General features: G+C 42.7%; 1 protein-coding gene across 5 annotated transcripts in view; it reads left to right on the plus strand.

The window, feature by feature from the left end:
- Positions 1–14,692, plus strand: part of LMBR1 (limb development membrane protein 1) — a 139,575-nt gene that overhangs the window by 100,537 nt on the left and 24,346 nt on the right. The gene's annotated exons all lie outside the window — the stretch shown is intronic.

A 14,692-nucleotide genomic window follows, 5' to 3' on the forward strand; every position in this document is an offset into this window, starting at 1 on the left:
GCCTCGGGCTGTATCCAGCCCACTGGCCACCTCTTGCCCACCTCTGTCTTAGCAACTTTCCACAATCCAGTGGCTCCCAGCAGAGAATTCAAAGTAATCCATAACTGTAGATTCAGAAAGTTGCAAGGAGTTGCTATTTTTTCATATTTAGTGTAAGTTTGCGAAGCTTGCGAACAGGAGCAGCTAACAGGGAGTTTGGAGAGGGAGTTTAGAGGGGGAGGTTAGAGGGCACTAGTGACTTCGGACCTTCTTTAAACATAACTTTTATAATAATCTATATTCCAGACATTTAATAAGCCCAGTTTATACTTAAACTTATTCATAAAAGAAAAATGGAGACAGAAGCCCAGCAGCAGAGTGGGGGCTATCCTGTTTATTGCGTTGAGTGTAACATGTATGATTACCTGCCCTGTGGGCGGGTGGCGTATGTGTGCACCCGTTGCAAGGAGCTCCTGCCCCTCAGAGACCGAGTTCGGGCTTTGGAGGCCAGGGTGGCTGAACTGGAAGAACTAAGGGAAGTAGAGAGTTATGTTTATGAGACTTTCCGGGACACTAGTACTGTCCCACCTCCAGTCTGAGATTCCCAGTGCTCTTAAAGAGAATGAAAGTCTCAAGGGAACAGAGCATTCAATGGGAACAGAGGGAAACCATCCCGTGGTTAGGACCCTCCTTCCAGAGGATGTTGCCGTATCCTCTCGCACTGAGGATACCTCGGAGGGGGAGGGAATGCCATTTGTTAGGAAGAGGCAGATGTTAGTTGTGGGTGATTTGATCGTTAGAAACATAGATAGTTGGGTGTGTGATGACCGGGAGGACCGTATGGTCACTTGCCTGCCTGGTGCGAAGGTTGCGGATCTCTCAAGGCTTCTAGATAGACTTATGCGTAGTGCTGGGGAGGAGCTGGTGGTGTTGGTACATGTAGGTACCAGTGACATAGGGAAGGGTAGGAGAGATGTCCTGGAGGCCAAATTTAGGTTGCTAGGAAAGAGACTGAAATCCAGGACCTCTACGGTGACATTCTCAGAAATGCTTCCAGTTCCACGCGCAGAGCCAGGTAGGCAGGCAGAGCTTCAGAGTCTCAATGCATGGATGAGACGATGGTGTAGGGAAGAGGGGTTTGGATTTATTAGGAACTGGGGACACTTTTGGGAGAGGGGGAACCTATACAGGAAGGATGGGCTCCACCTAAACCAGGGTGGAAATTGGGAAACACTGCCCTAGACGATCAAGATATAAAAGGAACAATCAAGGACGATAAAGCCATTGCGGATAAACTAAATGATTTCTTTGCTTCAGTCTTCATGGCTGAGGACGTTAGGGAGATTCCCAAATCTGCACCGTCCTTTGTGGGTGATTAATCTGAGGAACTGTCCCAGATTGAAGTGTCATTAGAGGAGGTTTAATGTTAACAAATCTCCGGGACTGGATGGCATTCATCCAAGAGTTCTAAAAGAACTGAAATGGGAAATTGCTGAACTATTATCTATGTTTTGTAAGCTATCCTTTAAATCGGCTTCAGTACCTAATGACTGGAAGGTAGCCAACGTGACACCAATATTTAAAAAGGGCTCTAGAGGCGATCCTGGCAATTACAGACCGGTAAGTCTAACTTCAGTACCGGGCAAATTAGTTGAAAAAATAGTAAAGAATAATATTGTGAGCCATGTAGATGAACATAATTTGTTGGACAAAAGTCAACATGGTTTCTGTAAAGGGAAATCATGTCTTACTAATCTATTAGAGTTCTTTGAAGGGGTTAACAAACATGCAGACAAGGGGGATCCGGTAGATATAATATACTTAGATTTTCAGAGAGCCTTTGACAAGGTCCCTCACTAAAGACTGTTGTGTAAATTACATTGCCATGGAATAAGAGGGAAGGTCCTTTCTTGGATTGAGAACTGGTTAAAATTATTATTTTTAAAATTGTGTTTGTTTACCTTTTAAGTTGTTTTAATTCTGTTTTTTTAACTCTATGAAGAAGTCATACATCCCCAACTTATCTGACCAGTTTCATTCTAGAAAAAAGCCCTTATACATAGGTCATGCTCCTACCGCAGTGGTGTCTCACTCTAATCATTCAGAGGATGTTCCGTCTCCTGTCAATCAACCACTTCCTATTCTCTGCTACATTTTTTCCCCTTTCCCTTCAGTCTTCTGCTCTCCTTTTGGCCTCAGTTTTCCCACAACTTGTTTTGCTGTGCCTGCTCATTGGCGTTCTCTTGACCTGTTTCCCTGCAATCTTAGCTTTGGTCTTCACTCAACATTCCCTTGTCCCCTTGTTTTCTGCTTTGGGACATGCAGTGCTACCATCTTCATCAAAGTGTGGATAAACTGAATAGAAGTTTGCTTTATGACACTTTGGTTCATTATATAATATTCCTGAGACTAAATAATCGGTGTCAGGGGCCCAGTAAAATCTATTTGCAGGTTTTTCCACGACCCCTCCAGCCGAGTTGGTGGTTTAGGGGTACTTTCTTTCTCTTACCCACATTTACTTGTGCACACATTATACATCTCTTAAGAAAATTTAATGCATCCTTTTTCATGGCTGGCTACTACCAGTATTTGAGGGCAGCTCTCATTTGCCTCCACCCCAGGTGGGCTGGGGAGTGGATGGCGTGGAGCAGCAAAGCCCTTATGCACTCAGGAGTTGCCAGCTGCTCTCCCCAGGGCCGGTACCAGAGGTGATCTTTATACACACAAGCCCATTCTTCGAACCTGCTTTTGTCCTCTGGGCTTCTGGTTGCGCATAGCTTTTTCTGTTTTACCTTTTCCTCAGCTAATGCAGCTGCACTAACCCCGATTGGTTTTGCCTGTGTGACTTCCTTTGCTTGTATATCTGATGAGCTTTCATGGGCAAAACCCACTTCGATCAGATGACCTGGAGTGCAGGAGCCCAGAATTTATAACAGAAAAAGAAGAGGAAAAGAGAAGGTGCCTGTAAATTGTAGGACAAGTGCTAATGACTGAGGCTTATTGAGTGGGCTGGAAGTGACCCATACTTAGCTTTTGATGTAAATGAGAAGGTAAATTCAGGGAAGACTGGCTTTATAAGGTGACATCTAGTTAATATTTTTATTCAAGCCCAGGGAACCAGTGTTAGGTTTGAAGATGAATATCAATTCCGCATACTCTTTCTGTAATTGGCTGGTGAAATTCCTTTGTAGAAGAATGGCTACTTTTAAATCCGTTAATAAGTGCCCAGGCAGGTTAAAATGTTCCCCTACAGGTTCATGTGTGTTACCATCGTTGATGTCTGACTTGTGTCCATTTTTTTTTGTCTGTCATAAAGACCGTCCAGTTTGGCCAGTGTACATGGCAGAGGGTCTTGGAACTTGATGGTATATATCATATTAGAGCAGGAGTGGGCAAAAGGGCCTCCACGGGCTGGATCCAGCCCGCCAAGCGGATTGATCCAGCCTGCAGAAGCCCTAATGCTTTCCCGTCCCCAGGCCAATCAGGGCCTGGGGGTAAGGTGGAAGTGGGTAAAGTCTCCTCCTGCCCCGCCCTGCAAAGACTGTGCAGCACTTCAAAGTGCCATGAGCTCCTGTCAGGGCAGGAGGAGACTTCGCACATTTCTACCCACCCTACGTGTGATAGGCCTGGGGGGGGGGGAGGGCGAGGAGCATGTGAAGTTTCCTCCTGCCCTGCAAGAGGCATAGTGCTTCTAAGTTCCACAAGCTCCTTGCAGGAGCGGGGCAGGGTTGGAGGAGATTTTGAACGCTCCATCTGCCCCCAGACCAATTAGGGCTCGGGGACGGGGGGAGTACACAAAGTCAGCCAGCGGTTCTCTCTTTGGGGGGAGGGGGACCAAAGACTTCACGTACTCTCCTACCCCCAGACCAATCAGGGTCTGTGGGTGGGGAAGCAGGAAGTGTCTTGGCTCTGCCCCTTCCGCTTGAGGCTTCACCCCTTCCAGGGTGGCCCAGGGCCACTTCAAAAATTTCTGGAATGGCCCCCGGTCAAAAATTATTGCCCATCCCTGCATTAGAGGATGTGTAATTGTATGAGCCCCTGATGTTGTGGCTTTTTTGGTTAGGTCCTGTAATGGTCAGGGGCTTCCCTAGACTAGCTGCCAGCAACTGGTGCCCTAGGCGAACCATGCAATCGGCACCACCACCTCCAAACCCTTCAATGATATTGCGCCACCATTTGGCGCCCCATTTAACTTGGTGCCCTAGGCGACCGCCTAGTTCGCCTATATGGACGGGCCACCCCTGGTGATGGTGTCACTTGTATAGATGTGTGCACAGAGTTGGGAACAGGGTTGGTTGTAGGGGTAGGTTCCTGGGTGTGTTTGAGGTGTGAAGTGTGGTTGTTGGAAAGAATTTGCTTCAGATGAGGGGGTTGTCTATAGGCGAGGATTGGACTGTCTTCCAAGGCCTGTGAGAGTGAGGGATGGTTTTCCAGGATAGGTTGTAGATTGTCAATGATGCGCTGGAGGGGTTTAAGCTGGGGGCTGTAGGTGATTACTAGCAATGTTCTGTTGTTTTCCTTGTTGGCCCTGTCTTGAAGAAGCAGATTCCTGGGTACTTGTTGGGCTCTGTCAGTCTGTTTCTTCACTTCCCCAGGTGGGTATTTAATTTTTAAGAATGCTTGATAAAGTTCTTGTAGGTGTTTGTCTCTGTGGGATTGGAACAGGACCTGGCTGTAAACTAGGAGTGGGGAACCTAAGGCCAAGGGGCTGGATGTGGTCTCTGGCTTGCCTGGATCTGGCCACTGAGGTTTAGGGCCCCCTCCCAGCACTTCAGTCTACCCAGCCACTTTCCCACAGGGCTGGAGTATACACTGTACCAGCCTGGGCCCCACTAGGCTCTGGTGCGCAAGGGGAATGCGGGGTGTCTTTCTTCTCAGTCAGAGGTCACGTCAGTGAGGATTATGGTTTTTTTTGTTGTTGGTTTTTTTCTTTTTTTCCACTTTTCACTTGTGTGGCCCCCAGCTGATTTGTCTGTGAATCAGTGGCCTCCAGCCCAAAAAAGGTTCACCACCCCTGCTGTGAACAATCAGTCATTTGATTTGTCTTGGCTGGAAGCAAGAGGCATGTAGGTAAGAATAGAGCTTAGTGGGTTTCTGGTAAAGTAGGGATATTGTGCCCATTGTTTAATTGTACTATAGTGTCAAGGAAGTGGATCTGATCCAGGCAGGGGCAGATGAGGATTTTGCGGGGCCCAGGGCAGCACAATTTTGTGGGCCCCCCCCTTTGACACGGTGCATGCGTGGTGGCACCACGGTGCATGCGCGGGGCTTCTTGAAGCCCCGTGCATGTGTGGTGGCCGCCCTGCTCGCCCTGCCCTATATCCGCCCCTGGATCCAGGCTAAGGTTGATGGCAGAGTGGCAATTGAAAATCCCTTTAACATATCCCTCCGTTTACCACACTCACAGTTGTCCTTGATCAGGAATGACCCAGAGTTCAGAAGAGCATCTTATGAGTTTATCTCCCACTCTCGTGTTGGGGAGGGCACCTTGCCTGCTCCACTGGCTATTTGTTGCTCTGCTAGAAGTTGCCAGCATCCTAGAGTGTCTTAACACTTAACATAGTTCTCAGTGAGTTCAGTTTTGTGATTTTTAACTGTTAATGGGGGAGCTCCACTGCTAGCAAAGAGTGGGCCGTTTCTTGCAGCAGAGACACTATCCCAAAGCAGGGTGAATTATTAGGCCTGATTATGTGTGATTTCAGCTCTGTTGGGTGCTTCAAAACTCTGAATTGACGTTTAATCAGTTCTATTACTACCCAATGGAGGGAGAGAGGGTCAAATGATGTCTGGACCCTTCGGTAAGACCCATATCACCTGGTACAAATATCTGACTCCATTCTTTCATAACTCCTCTGGCCTTTGGCACCCATGTCCCTCTGCCTACCAAGTGCAGTATAGTTGAGTGCAAGTCCCTCAGAGTATGCTGAGCACAGTTTTGCTGCCCTTGAGTTGTGTAACAAGGATAACAACCTTTTAGTACCCCATTTCAAAAGCAAAGTGATTTGTGATCCTGTGCCAGCCAAAAGTGATAACTTGTGCAAAGCAGTCCCATCATGCTAAGCAGGATGGGTGTGTCCATGCAAACAAGATTGGTTCTGAAGTCGCCTTTCCCAGATCATTGCTAAATGACAGGGGAGAGCTCATTCAGACCCTCCTTATACGTGTTTACCAGTAAAAGGTACTATATACCTCATTTAAAATTGGATTCAAATACAGGCAGTCCCCGAGTTACGTGGATCCGACTTATGTCAGAGAAAAGCTGCTCCCCGTCTCCCTGGTCTGCTGGGGGAGCCAGCAGACCAGGGAGACGGGGAGCAAAGCGGCGGAGGACCCGGGCCGGACCTGCAGCGCTGATCTGGACCCCGGGCTCTGCCCCGGGCTTCCTGGAATCAGCTGCTGATCAGTTTCAGCAGCAGCTGACTTGGGGACGCCTGGGGTTCTTAAGTTGAATCTGTATGTAAGTCGGAAGTGGTGTCCAGATTCAGCCGCTGTTGAAACTGATCAGTTTCAGCAGCGGCTGAATCTGGATGCCAGTTCCGACTTACATACAGATTCAACTTAAGAACAAACCTACAGTCCCTATCTTGTACGTAACCCGGGGACTGCCTGTAGTCAACTTTTTACCGTCTGTTTTTTCCAGGTACCATGGTGTACCTCTTTATCTTTTGTTCTAAACCCATGCATTGCAAGTACTAGGAGGCATGATGACACCTTGTAGGCCTGTATGGATAAGATTGTGAGGGTAACTTTTTTGTCTCACTATAAGGAAACAATTATAAATCGTGATATTGACAGTTTTCCTATCTATTTAACTAAAAAAAAAAATCTTAAAAACAACAAAGTTTTTTCAGTTACAGACTAACACGCGGGGAACACGCAGGCAGCGGAGAGCCCAGACGCGCCGTGGCTGTCCTACTGCTGGCGTCCTCAGTGGCTTTGCTCCCCGTCTCCCTGGTCTGCGTCTCGATCCGCTGCCCGTGTCTCCCTGGTCTGCTGGGGGGAGAAGGGGGCGCAGCTAGTATGCCCTCCCTCTCCCCCCAGCAGACCAGGCTTTTCTCCGGACGCCTGTGTTAGAGCAGCTGGGGCACTGCTGGACCAACCCGGCAGCACCCCAGCTGCTCTGCCCCAGGCGTCCTGATTCAGCCGCTGCTGAAACTGACCAGCGTTGACTACAGGAAGCCCGAGGCAGAGTTGCTCTGCCCCGGGCTTCCTGGAATCAGCCGCTGATCAGTTTCAGCAGCAGCTGACTTGGGGACGCCTGGGGTTCTTAAGTTGAATCTGTATGTAAGTCGGAACTGGCGTCCAGATTCAGCCTGTTGAAACTGATCAGAGGCTGATTCCAGGAAGCCAGGGGCAGAGCAACTCTGCCTCGGGCTTCCTGTAGTCAGTCGCTGGTCAGTTTCAGCAGCGGCTGAATCTGGACGCCAGTTCCGACTTACATACAGATTCAACTTAAGAACAAACCTACAGTCCCTATCTTGTACGTAACCCGGGGACTGCCTGTATTTACAGCAGCTGTTGCATAGATGAGCTTTTTAGACCCAGAACACACAAAGGTGTGTTGAATGAATCTCTTTGAAGCTACTGTGGGGTAATTATAATTGTTCTTGATGTTTGATGTTAGCTAGCAACTGTAAAATGTTTGTTGCTGAATATTTTATGTTGTCATGACAATGTTTATGGTATGTGCAGACACTTTATGGAGTTCAAGTTATTATTTTTTATTCTAAGCATACTGTGTTTATTACAGTATGCTTAAAATAGCATCAACCTTTCACCAACAGAATATAATACGAATGCTAAAAATTATATTTTTATGCTGGTTTTCTCCTGTTTGGAAATCTGTTCAACTGCATTATAAATTATTATTTTTTAGTATGACCTGTTCTCAGCAGTGTCTAGTACATAGTAGGTGTTATAAAGGTACAAAAGCAGGTCTAGTCCCTGATCCTAGTTGCTGACTCTTAGATATACTCTAATTATTGTATTCTAGAAATATAATAATATAATATGCACTGTATTCCGTGCGTATAATAAAAAGGGAAATTAATATAACTATATAACTTTATTCAAGTACCAATTAGAGTTTTTGTGAGGCTCAGAAAAATGTTATAGTTTAAAAACTAATAATCACCCCTGTATCATTCCTATAATTTGTGGGTTTTGGACTGTAAGCTTTTTAGAGTAGTTACTGTCTTTATTTCTGCATACTGCCCAGTGCTAAATATATTTTTGGTGCCAATCAGCTAAAACTCATACATAGCTTCAAAAAGACAGCTCACTAGTGTAATAACAATTCACAGTAAAAACTGCATTATAACTTCATAAATGGTTGTATGAAAAATTATATCTGTGCGGACTTATATTTTTTGGGAAAAGTCAAGAAATGGTAATAACCTTTCAGTAAAGAAAAGAACAAAACAATGTATAGTCATAAGTGGTGTGATTAGTGAGCAAAAATTTCATTAATTGAATGGAATGAGTATTTCCCAACACTGTACAAGTGATAATATAAGCCAATGGTCTCCAACCTTTTTAACCACAAGATCACTTTTTTCAATGTGAGTGAAATGTAAAATCTACCTCAAACCAAATACCCTTACCCCACTTCCTTCCTGCTTGTGCTTTGAGGCCCTGCCCCTCCCCCCCCACCTGTTTTCCGAGACCTCACCCTGTCCATCTCACTTCTTCCCAAAACTTCACTCGGTTTCACCAGGGGGTTGGGGTGCAGACTCTGCTCTTGGGCTAAGGGGTTTGGAGTGTGGGAGGGGCTCCGGGCTTAGTCCAAGGTGGGAGATTGGGGTCCAGAAGGTGCTTCAAGGTGCAAGCTCTATGAAGGAGTTTGGGTGCAGGGGGCTCTGGTTGGGCACCGTTTAACTGGGGGACTGGACTTGGTGACCTCCTGAAGTCTCTTCCAGCCCTAGGATTCTATGATGCTATGAACTGAGACAGCTTCTGGACGGTGGAGCAGTGGAATTAAGGCAGGCTTACTCCTGCCCTGACCCTGCACCACTCCTGAAAGCAGCTGGCATGTGCAGCAATGGCTTCATGGCACCAGGTGCTGCCCCATATCTACAGGCACTGAGCCCAGAGCTTCTACTGGCCACAGTTCCCTGTTGTTTATAAATGGGAGCTACAGGCAAGGATAGCAGGCAAGGATAGCATGTGGAAATCCCCTTGCTCTTTCTCAGGGGCTGCAGGGATATGCCAGCCACTTCCAGGAGCAGCAGTTACCACAGGGATAATTACTCCAGCCATGACAGGTTAGGTATTTTAGAACTCGCTACTCAAAATTACATTGAAGCTTAAGAGAGAATTGAAAATTATGAAATGCTCAGATCAGTCAAACACCAAAAATAATCTACTTTGCAAGCAGTACAAGGAGTAACAACAACCCCTCCCCCATATGTGTTGGGTCGGACAATGTGTGTTTGTGAGTGTGTGAGACATTTGCATTGCCAAACTCCCTCCATCCCCTTCGCTGTGTGTGGAGATAGTGTACAGAAGTGGGGGGAGGAGGGATACTCTGACATCAGCACCCCACCTTTCCATCCTACACTCTGCACAGCAAGCAGGAGGCTCCCAAGGGCACAGCTCCAAGGCAGAGGGCAGGAGCAGCATGATAATGGGTGGAGGGGCAACTGAAGTGCCAGCGCTTGAGAGCTTCCTGGCCAAACCAGTCAGGATCCCCTGTCAGAGGCTTCAAGATCTACCAGTAGATTCTGATCTGTTGGTTGGTCACCACTGAAATAAGTCAATGACACTGAGCTTTTACTGAGAATAAGTAGGATCAAAGGTGACCTATTGGACACCAATTGTCTTTCAGATTATGGGGAGCTAATTACACTAGCTATATTTATGAAATACTAAATTAATATAGTAGCATGAGGGAAGTACCAATGAAAGCTAATGAATTTCTTTGAGCAGTAGCTCAAGGTGTGAGTGTAGAAATAGTGTTTGGGTTGAGTGGAGAGATTTTTGTATAAAGATAGCAATTTTTTGTTTTTAATTTTTGACAGTAAATATTAAAATATAATTAAATAGAAATGCCATTTGTGTGGCAAGAGCTAGTGTGTGCGGAAGCTTTGATTTTGCTGTACAAAGGTACCTTAATACTGCCAAATAGTAGAAAAAAGTTTAACCGTTTTTTACAAAGATTTTAGTGCTGGGGAATTGGATCTGAAAAATCACAGGTATGAAATAATTTATTTTAGGCGCTGTTAACACTACAGCAGTGATCGATGCTCTGAGATTGAGTTACTAATCATTGATTTAGCAGCTTTAGTGAAGACCTGCCAGATCGATCACAGATTGCTCTGCAGTCAACCCTTTTACTGTACCTCCCATGAGAAGAGTAAGGTTCTCTGGTAGACCCCTCAGTAACTCGACTTAAATTACATCGACTCCACCTACAATATTCATGTAGCTGGAGTTACATACCTTTGGTCAAATTCCTGCGGTAGTGTAGACATAGGCTTAGTTTTTGAACAAAAAGTTAGGATTATTTTAATCTTAAACAACTTCAGCTGTACTAAGTATAATTCTTTAAAGCATCTGTACTTTTGGTTCCAAGACAAGGTTGCAGGGAAATTCTTCTAATTCTGGTTCAAGAGAGATGTATTTTGTTATTAACTCACCTTTACCACATGATTTGTTTTGATAAAAGTAGAGTATATGGTAAGTTGTAAAATTTGACTCTTGGGCGTTGGACATCAAAATTTGTCACTTGCAGATATACCACTGAGACTGCCTAAATGAATTTGCTTTTGATGCAGTAACAAATCACTGAAGTAATGCATTATAATGGAGACTTGCTGTAACCATGACATAGCAGATCTTCAGAAACAATGAAGAGTCCTCCATGACATGTTGAAGACTATGGCCTTAGTCTTTAAGGTGCCACATAACTCCCAGTTATTTTGTAAATACAGACTAACATGGGTACCCCTCTGACAGCATCAACAGCTTTCATAGTGGTAATATCAATCCTACTTTCCCAATTAATTGATTTAATTTAAGTAAGTGTCTTAGTTAATCGGTGAAGCAATAAAAGTGCTATGAATTGAAGTGTTTAAGACTGAGATGCAATGTATTGAGTTTTAGTAGAATTATGGATTAGAATTATGACTATAATTTCTTTATATCTTCTTACAAGTAAATGTCTCATTAATGAACAACCAGAGGTGATAAGAAAAAAAGTTGGACAATTTTGATATTTACCCTGATATTTTTAGTTATTGAAGAGATACTGGGAAAGAATTTGTTTCCAGAATATAATATTTCAATAGCCACATCACTACTATAGAAAAAGAATAAAGCTGGGACTTTTTTTTTATATGAAAAGAGAAAAAAATTGCCTTTAGCTATTAGTTTTCCTGAATCCAAAGAGACGGGTGGAGCAGGATCAAAAATACTTACATGATCAAAGTTATTGGCTCTGAAGGTATCCTTACCTATGTAAGAAAGATGAAAGGTAGTGTTTTTATTGCACGCTAGTAACAGTGTAATTTTGAACTAATTGGTGTTGAACTGCCAATCACCTGGGGGAATGCAAATAGATACTCTTACAGTTTCCTTTGAGGTACTGAAATCTTATGTTGGGGCTGGAAGAAAAACAGAATAATACTGTTAAATTGACCTTAAATGAGCTGCTTTGTGGTTTTCTTGGAGAATCCCTTCTAATTTTTCATAACTAGTCCAAACAAGTTTTGTCTACCAATTTGATTTATTGGCTAGACAATGCTGACATTGAACTTTGTTCATGTTTGAAATAAATTAATATGTTCGTAGAGCTTTAAATGTTTAGCTGCATCCTCATCAAATAGTATTTTGACTGATAAAAAACTTTTCCTTACTGTCTCCTCTGTAAAATATTATTCTTTTGTAGAATAACTAATTACTTGCCATCATTTTTAAGGATAAATTTGCAAGAGCTGTGTCGTATGGATGACTCCTATTCTCTATAGGAGTATGGCCTAATGCAGCTACCATTGACATTGATGGAAAGACTCTCATTCTTGTCAATGGAAGCTGTATTGAGCCCTAAAATTCTGTATTTAAAAAAATAAAAATATGTAGCTCTTGAATAGAAAGTTTTCCCAATGATCTCCAAATACATTGCAAAGAATGAAAGTATCAAGTGCTAATTTTAAGTTTCGTCCAAAAAATTAATGGGGCCTGGATTTCAGCCTTAAAGTCAGAATTTTTCTATTGACTTCATTGGAGCAAGGATTTCGCAGTAAAAGTACATAACTGATTAGTAGTGTACTTTACAAAGTACACTGCACACTTTCTTCGAAATAAACTATTCCAGAAGAAATACTTTGAAATAGCACATCTACACTACAGGGAAGCCCCAAAGTTAGTTTGAGGCAGGCTTCCCTAACGTGGACATGCTGCCTTGATTTAGAGCCCCAAGAGGCACTAGGGAGCAAGTAGTTTGAATGGCCCTGGGGAAGAGCTATTTCAAAATAGCATGAGGAGAGTGTCAACACTATAGCTATTTCGAAGTAGCTATTTTGGAATAGACATTATTCCTAGTGGAATGAGATTTATAGAAGTTAGAGTAAACTGTCCATGATTTTAAAATTATTTCAAAATAACGGAATTGCTATGTAAATGCTCACATTATTTTGAAATAACAGTGCTGTGTAGACCCACCCCAAGAGAATAAGGCCGTTTTAGACCTCTCAAACCAACACTTCCAGAGCATGCAGCAAAATAAAGCATTACAAAACTAAAGAGAATTATAAAATTAAAAAACTTTATTGTAAGAGTGCATTGGAAATATGAGAAATTAGATTCTTATAATTTGCATAATTCTGGAAATCTAGAATAAAGAGAAGACAGATTTGTACCAAAATACCTTTTATAGGTCTTATTTATCATTCAGCGCCTATTATGCTTTTAGTGGAGTCAGTGGCTACGTCTAGACTGCATTCCTCTCTTGAAAGAGGAATGCAAATGAAGGACATTGAAAATGCAAATACAGTGCAGATTTACAAATCTCATGCTTCATTTGCATAATCACATCTGAGTGCTTTTTTGAAAAAGGGTTTCTCAAAAAGAAATGCAGTCTAGACAGGGGTCTTTCGAAAAAAACCCTTTTTCAAAAGAACCTTTAAACCTCATTTTTTCAGGAGTAAGAGTTCTTTTGAAAAAGGGTGTTTTTTTTTTAAAGAACCCCATCTAGACTGCATTTTTTTCAAAAACAACAACAACCCTTTTTCGAAAAAGCTCTTAGATGTGATTATGCAAATGAAGCGCGAGATTTGTAAATCCGCACTTCATTTGCATTTTTTATGTCCTTCATTTGCATTCCTCTTTCGAGAGAGGAATTCAGTCTAGACATAGCTTTTGTGACTTCCAGATACACCCATGTAATGCTCAGTGATGTCAATGGGAGTTTATGCATATGCAAAAAATAGCACTGGGCTTCTTGCTAAGGGATAAAATGAATTTAAATTTAAATTTCATTATATCGCAGTAAATACAAAATTTGAGGTTGAAAAAAGCATGTTAATTTAAAGCAGAAGTTGAACTTTTTCCAAAAGAAAATTACTGATTGAAATACATATTTGGATAAATGCTTAACCACATTGAAATTAAGCCAAATCAATATTCAGTATGTTTTGAAATTGTGTTCTCACAAGGTGTATCAGATATCACAGTGATGGGCATGATATAAGAATCAGAATAGTATGTAGAAAATGAGTGAGGTTGCATTTGGAATGTTCTGCATAGTTCTGATTTCCAAATTCTGGGTGGAGTAGACAAGATACTTACCATAGCAAGATCTGTCTGTCTAATCATTAGTGTGAAATGTGTGACTAAGTTTTGTTCATAGAGATCTTTGGGAGTATAATGGTCTGTTTCCTACTTCACCTTCTGGAGGGGCATAAGATCATTGGATTATTCAGGAAGTGGATGGGGGGAATGAGTTTAGTAGTAGCTTACTGCCCTCTCCCCTAGCACTTACTTACACTGGCAACCAGTATTCTTGTTTGTTTGCCATCAGGAATAGAATGATTTCAGTGTTTTGACTTATGGGAATTGGAATGTAAATTTTTTTATTCTATTTTCTAATTTTAATATTCAGAATATAAAGGTTGAAATACTGTGGTGACAAACAGTGTTCCCTCTTAGCTGCAGGGCAGCATAGCTTTAAAGGTGATTAATCCACCCTGCTCAGTCAGTCATCTCCATACATGGAGCCCTGAGCCTCTGACTGGGCAGGGCTGATTAATCACCCAGGAAGTTGTGCAGCTCAGAGGGAACACTGGTGACAAGTATGGTATTAAAACCAAGAGAGAGATAAATGACAGAACTACTGCTTTTGTTTGTTTGTTTGTTTGTTTTTGGGAGGGCAACTTTTCATAAAAAATGGATCAAGGAATACAAATACAAGAAATGATCTGTAGACAGATCATGAAGTACTGCATAAATAGTTCTAACATAAGCCCCAGTTATGCTGTTAAATGCAGAACCAACAAGTGAGAATGAACTTGAACAAAGGAAGGCAGGTCACTAAAATTATATAAATATTTATTTTTATAGAAAATACTTATGAAGGGAATCAACTATGAATGGTCCTTTTAGGACCGTTGTTGTTGTTTTTTACTTTTGACATCTTTGGTTAAAAATATTGTGAGGATACAAAATAATTGAAGGAAAATTTAGACTAATACTTTAAATGTCTTCTTTGCACAAATAT

This window comes from Pelodiscus sinensis, chromosome 2, assembly GCF_052426305.1.
Source record: "Pelodiscus sinensis isolate ZL-2025 chromosome 2, ASM5242630v1, whole genome shotgun sequence".
NCBI lineage: Eukaryota > Metazoa > Chordata > Testudines > Trionychidae > Pelodiscus > Pelodiscus sinensis.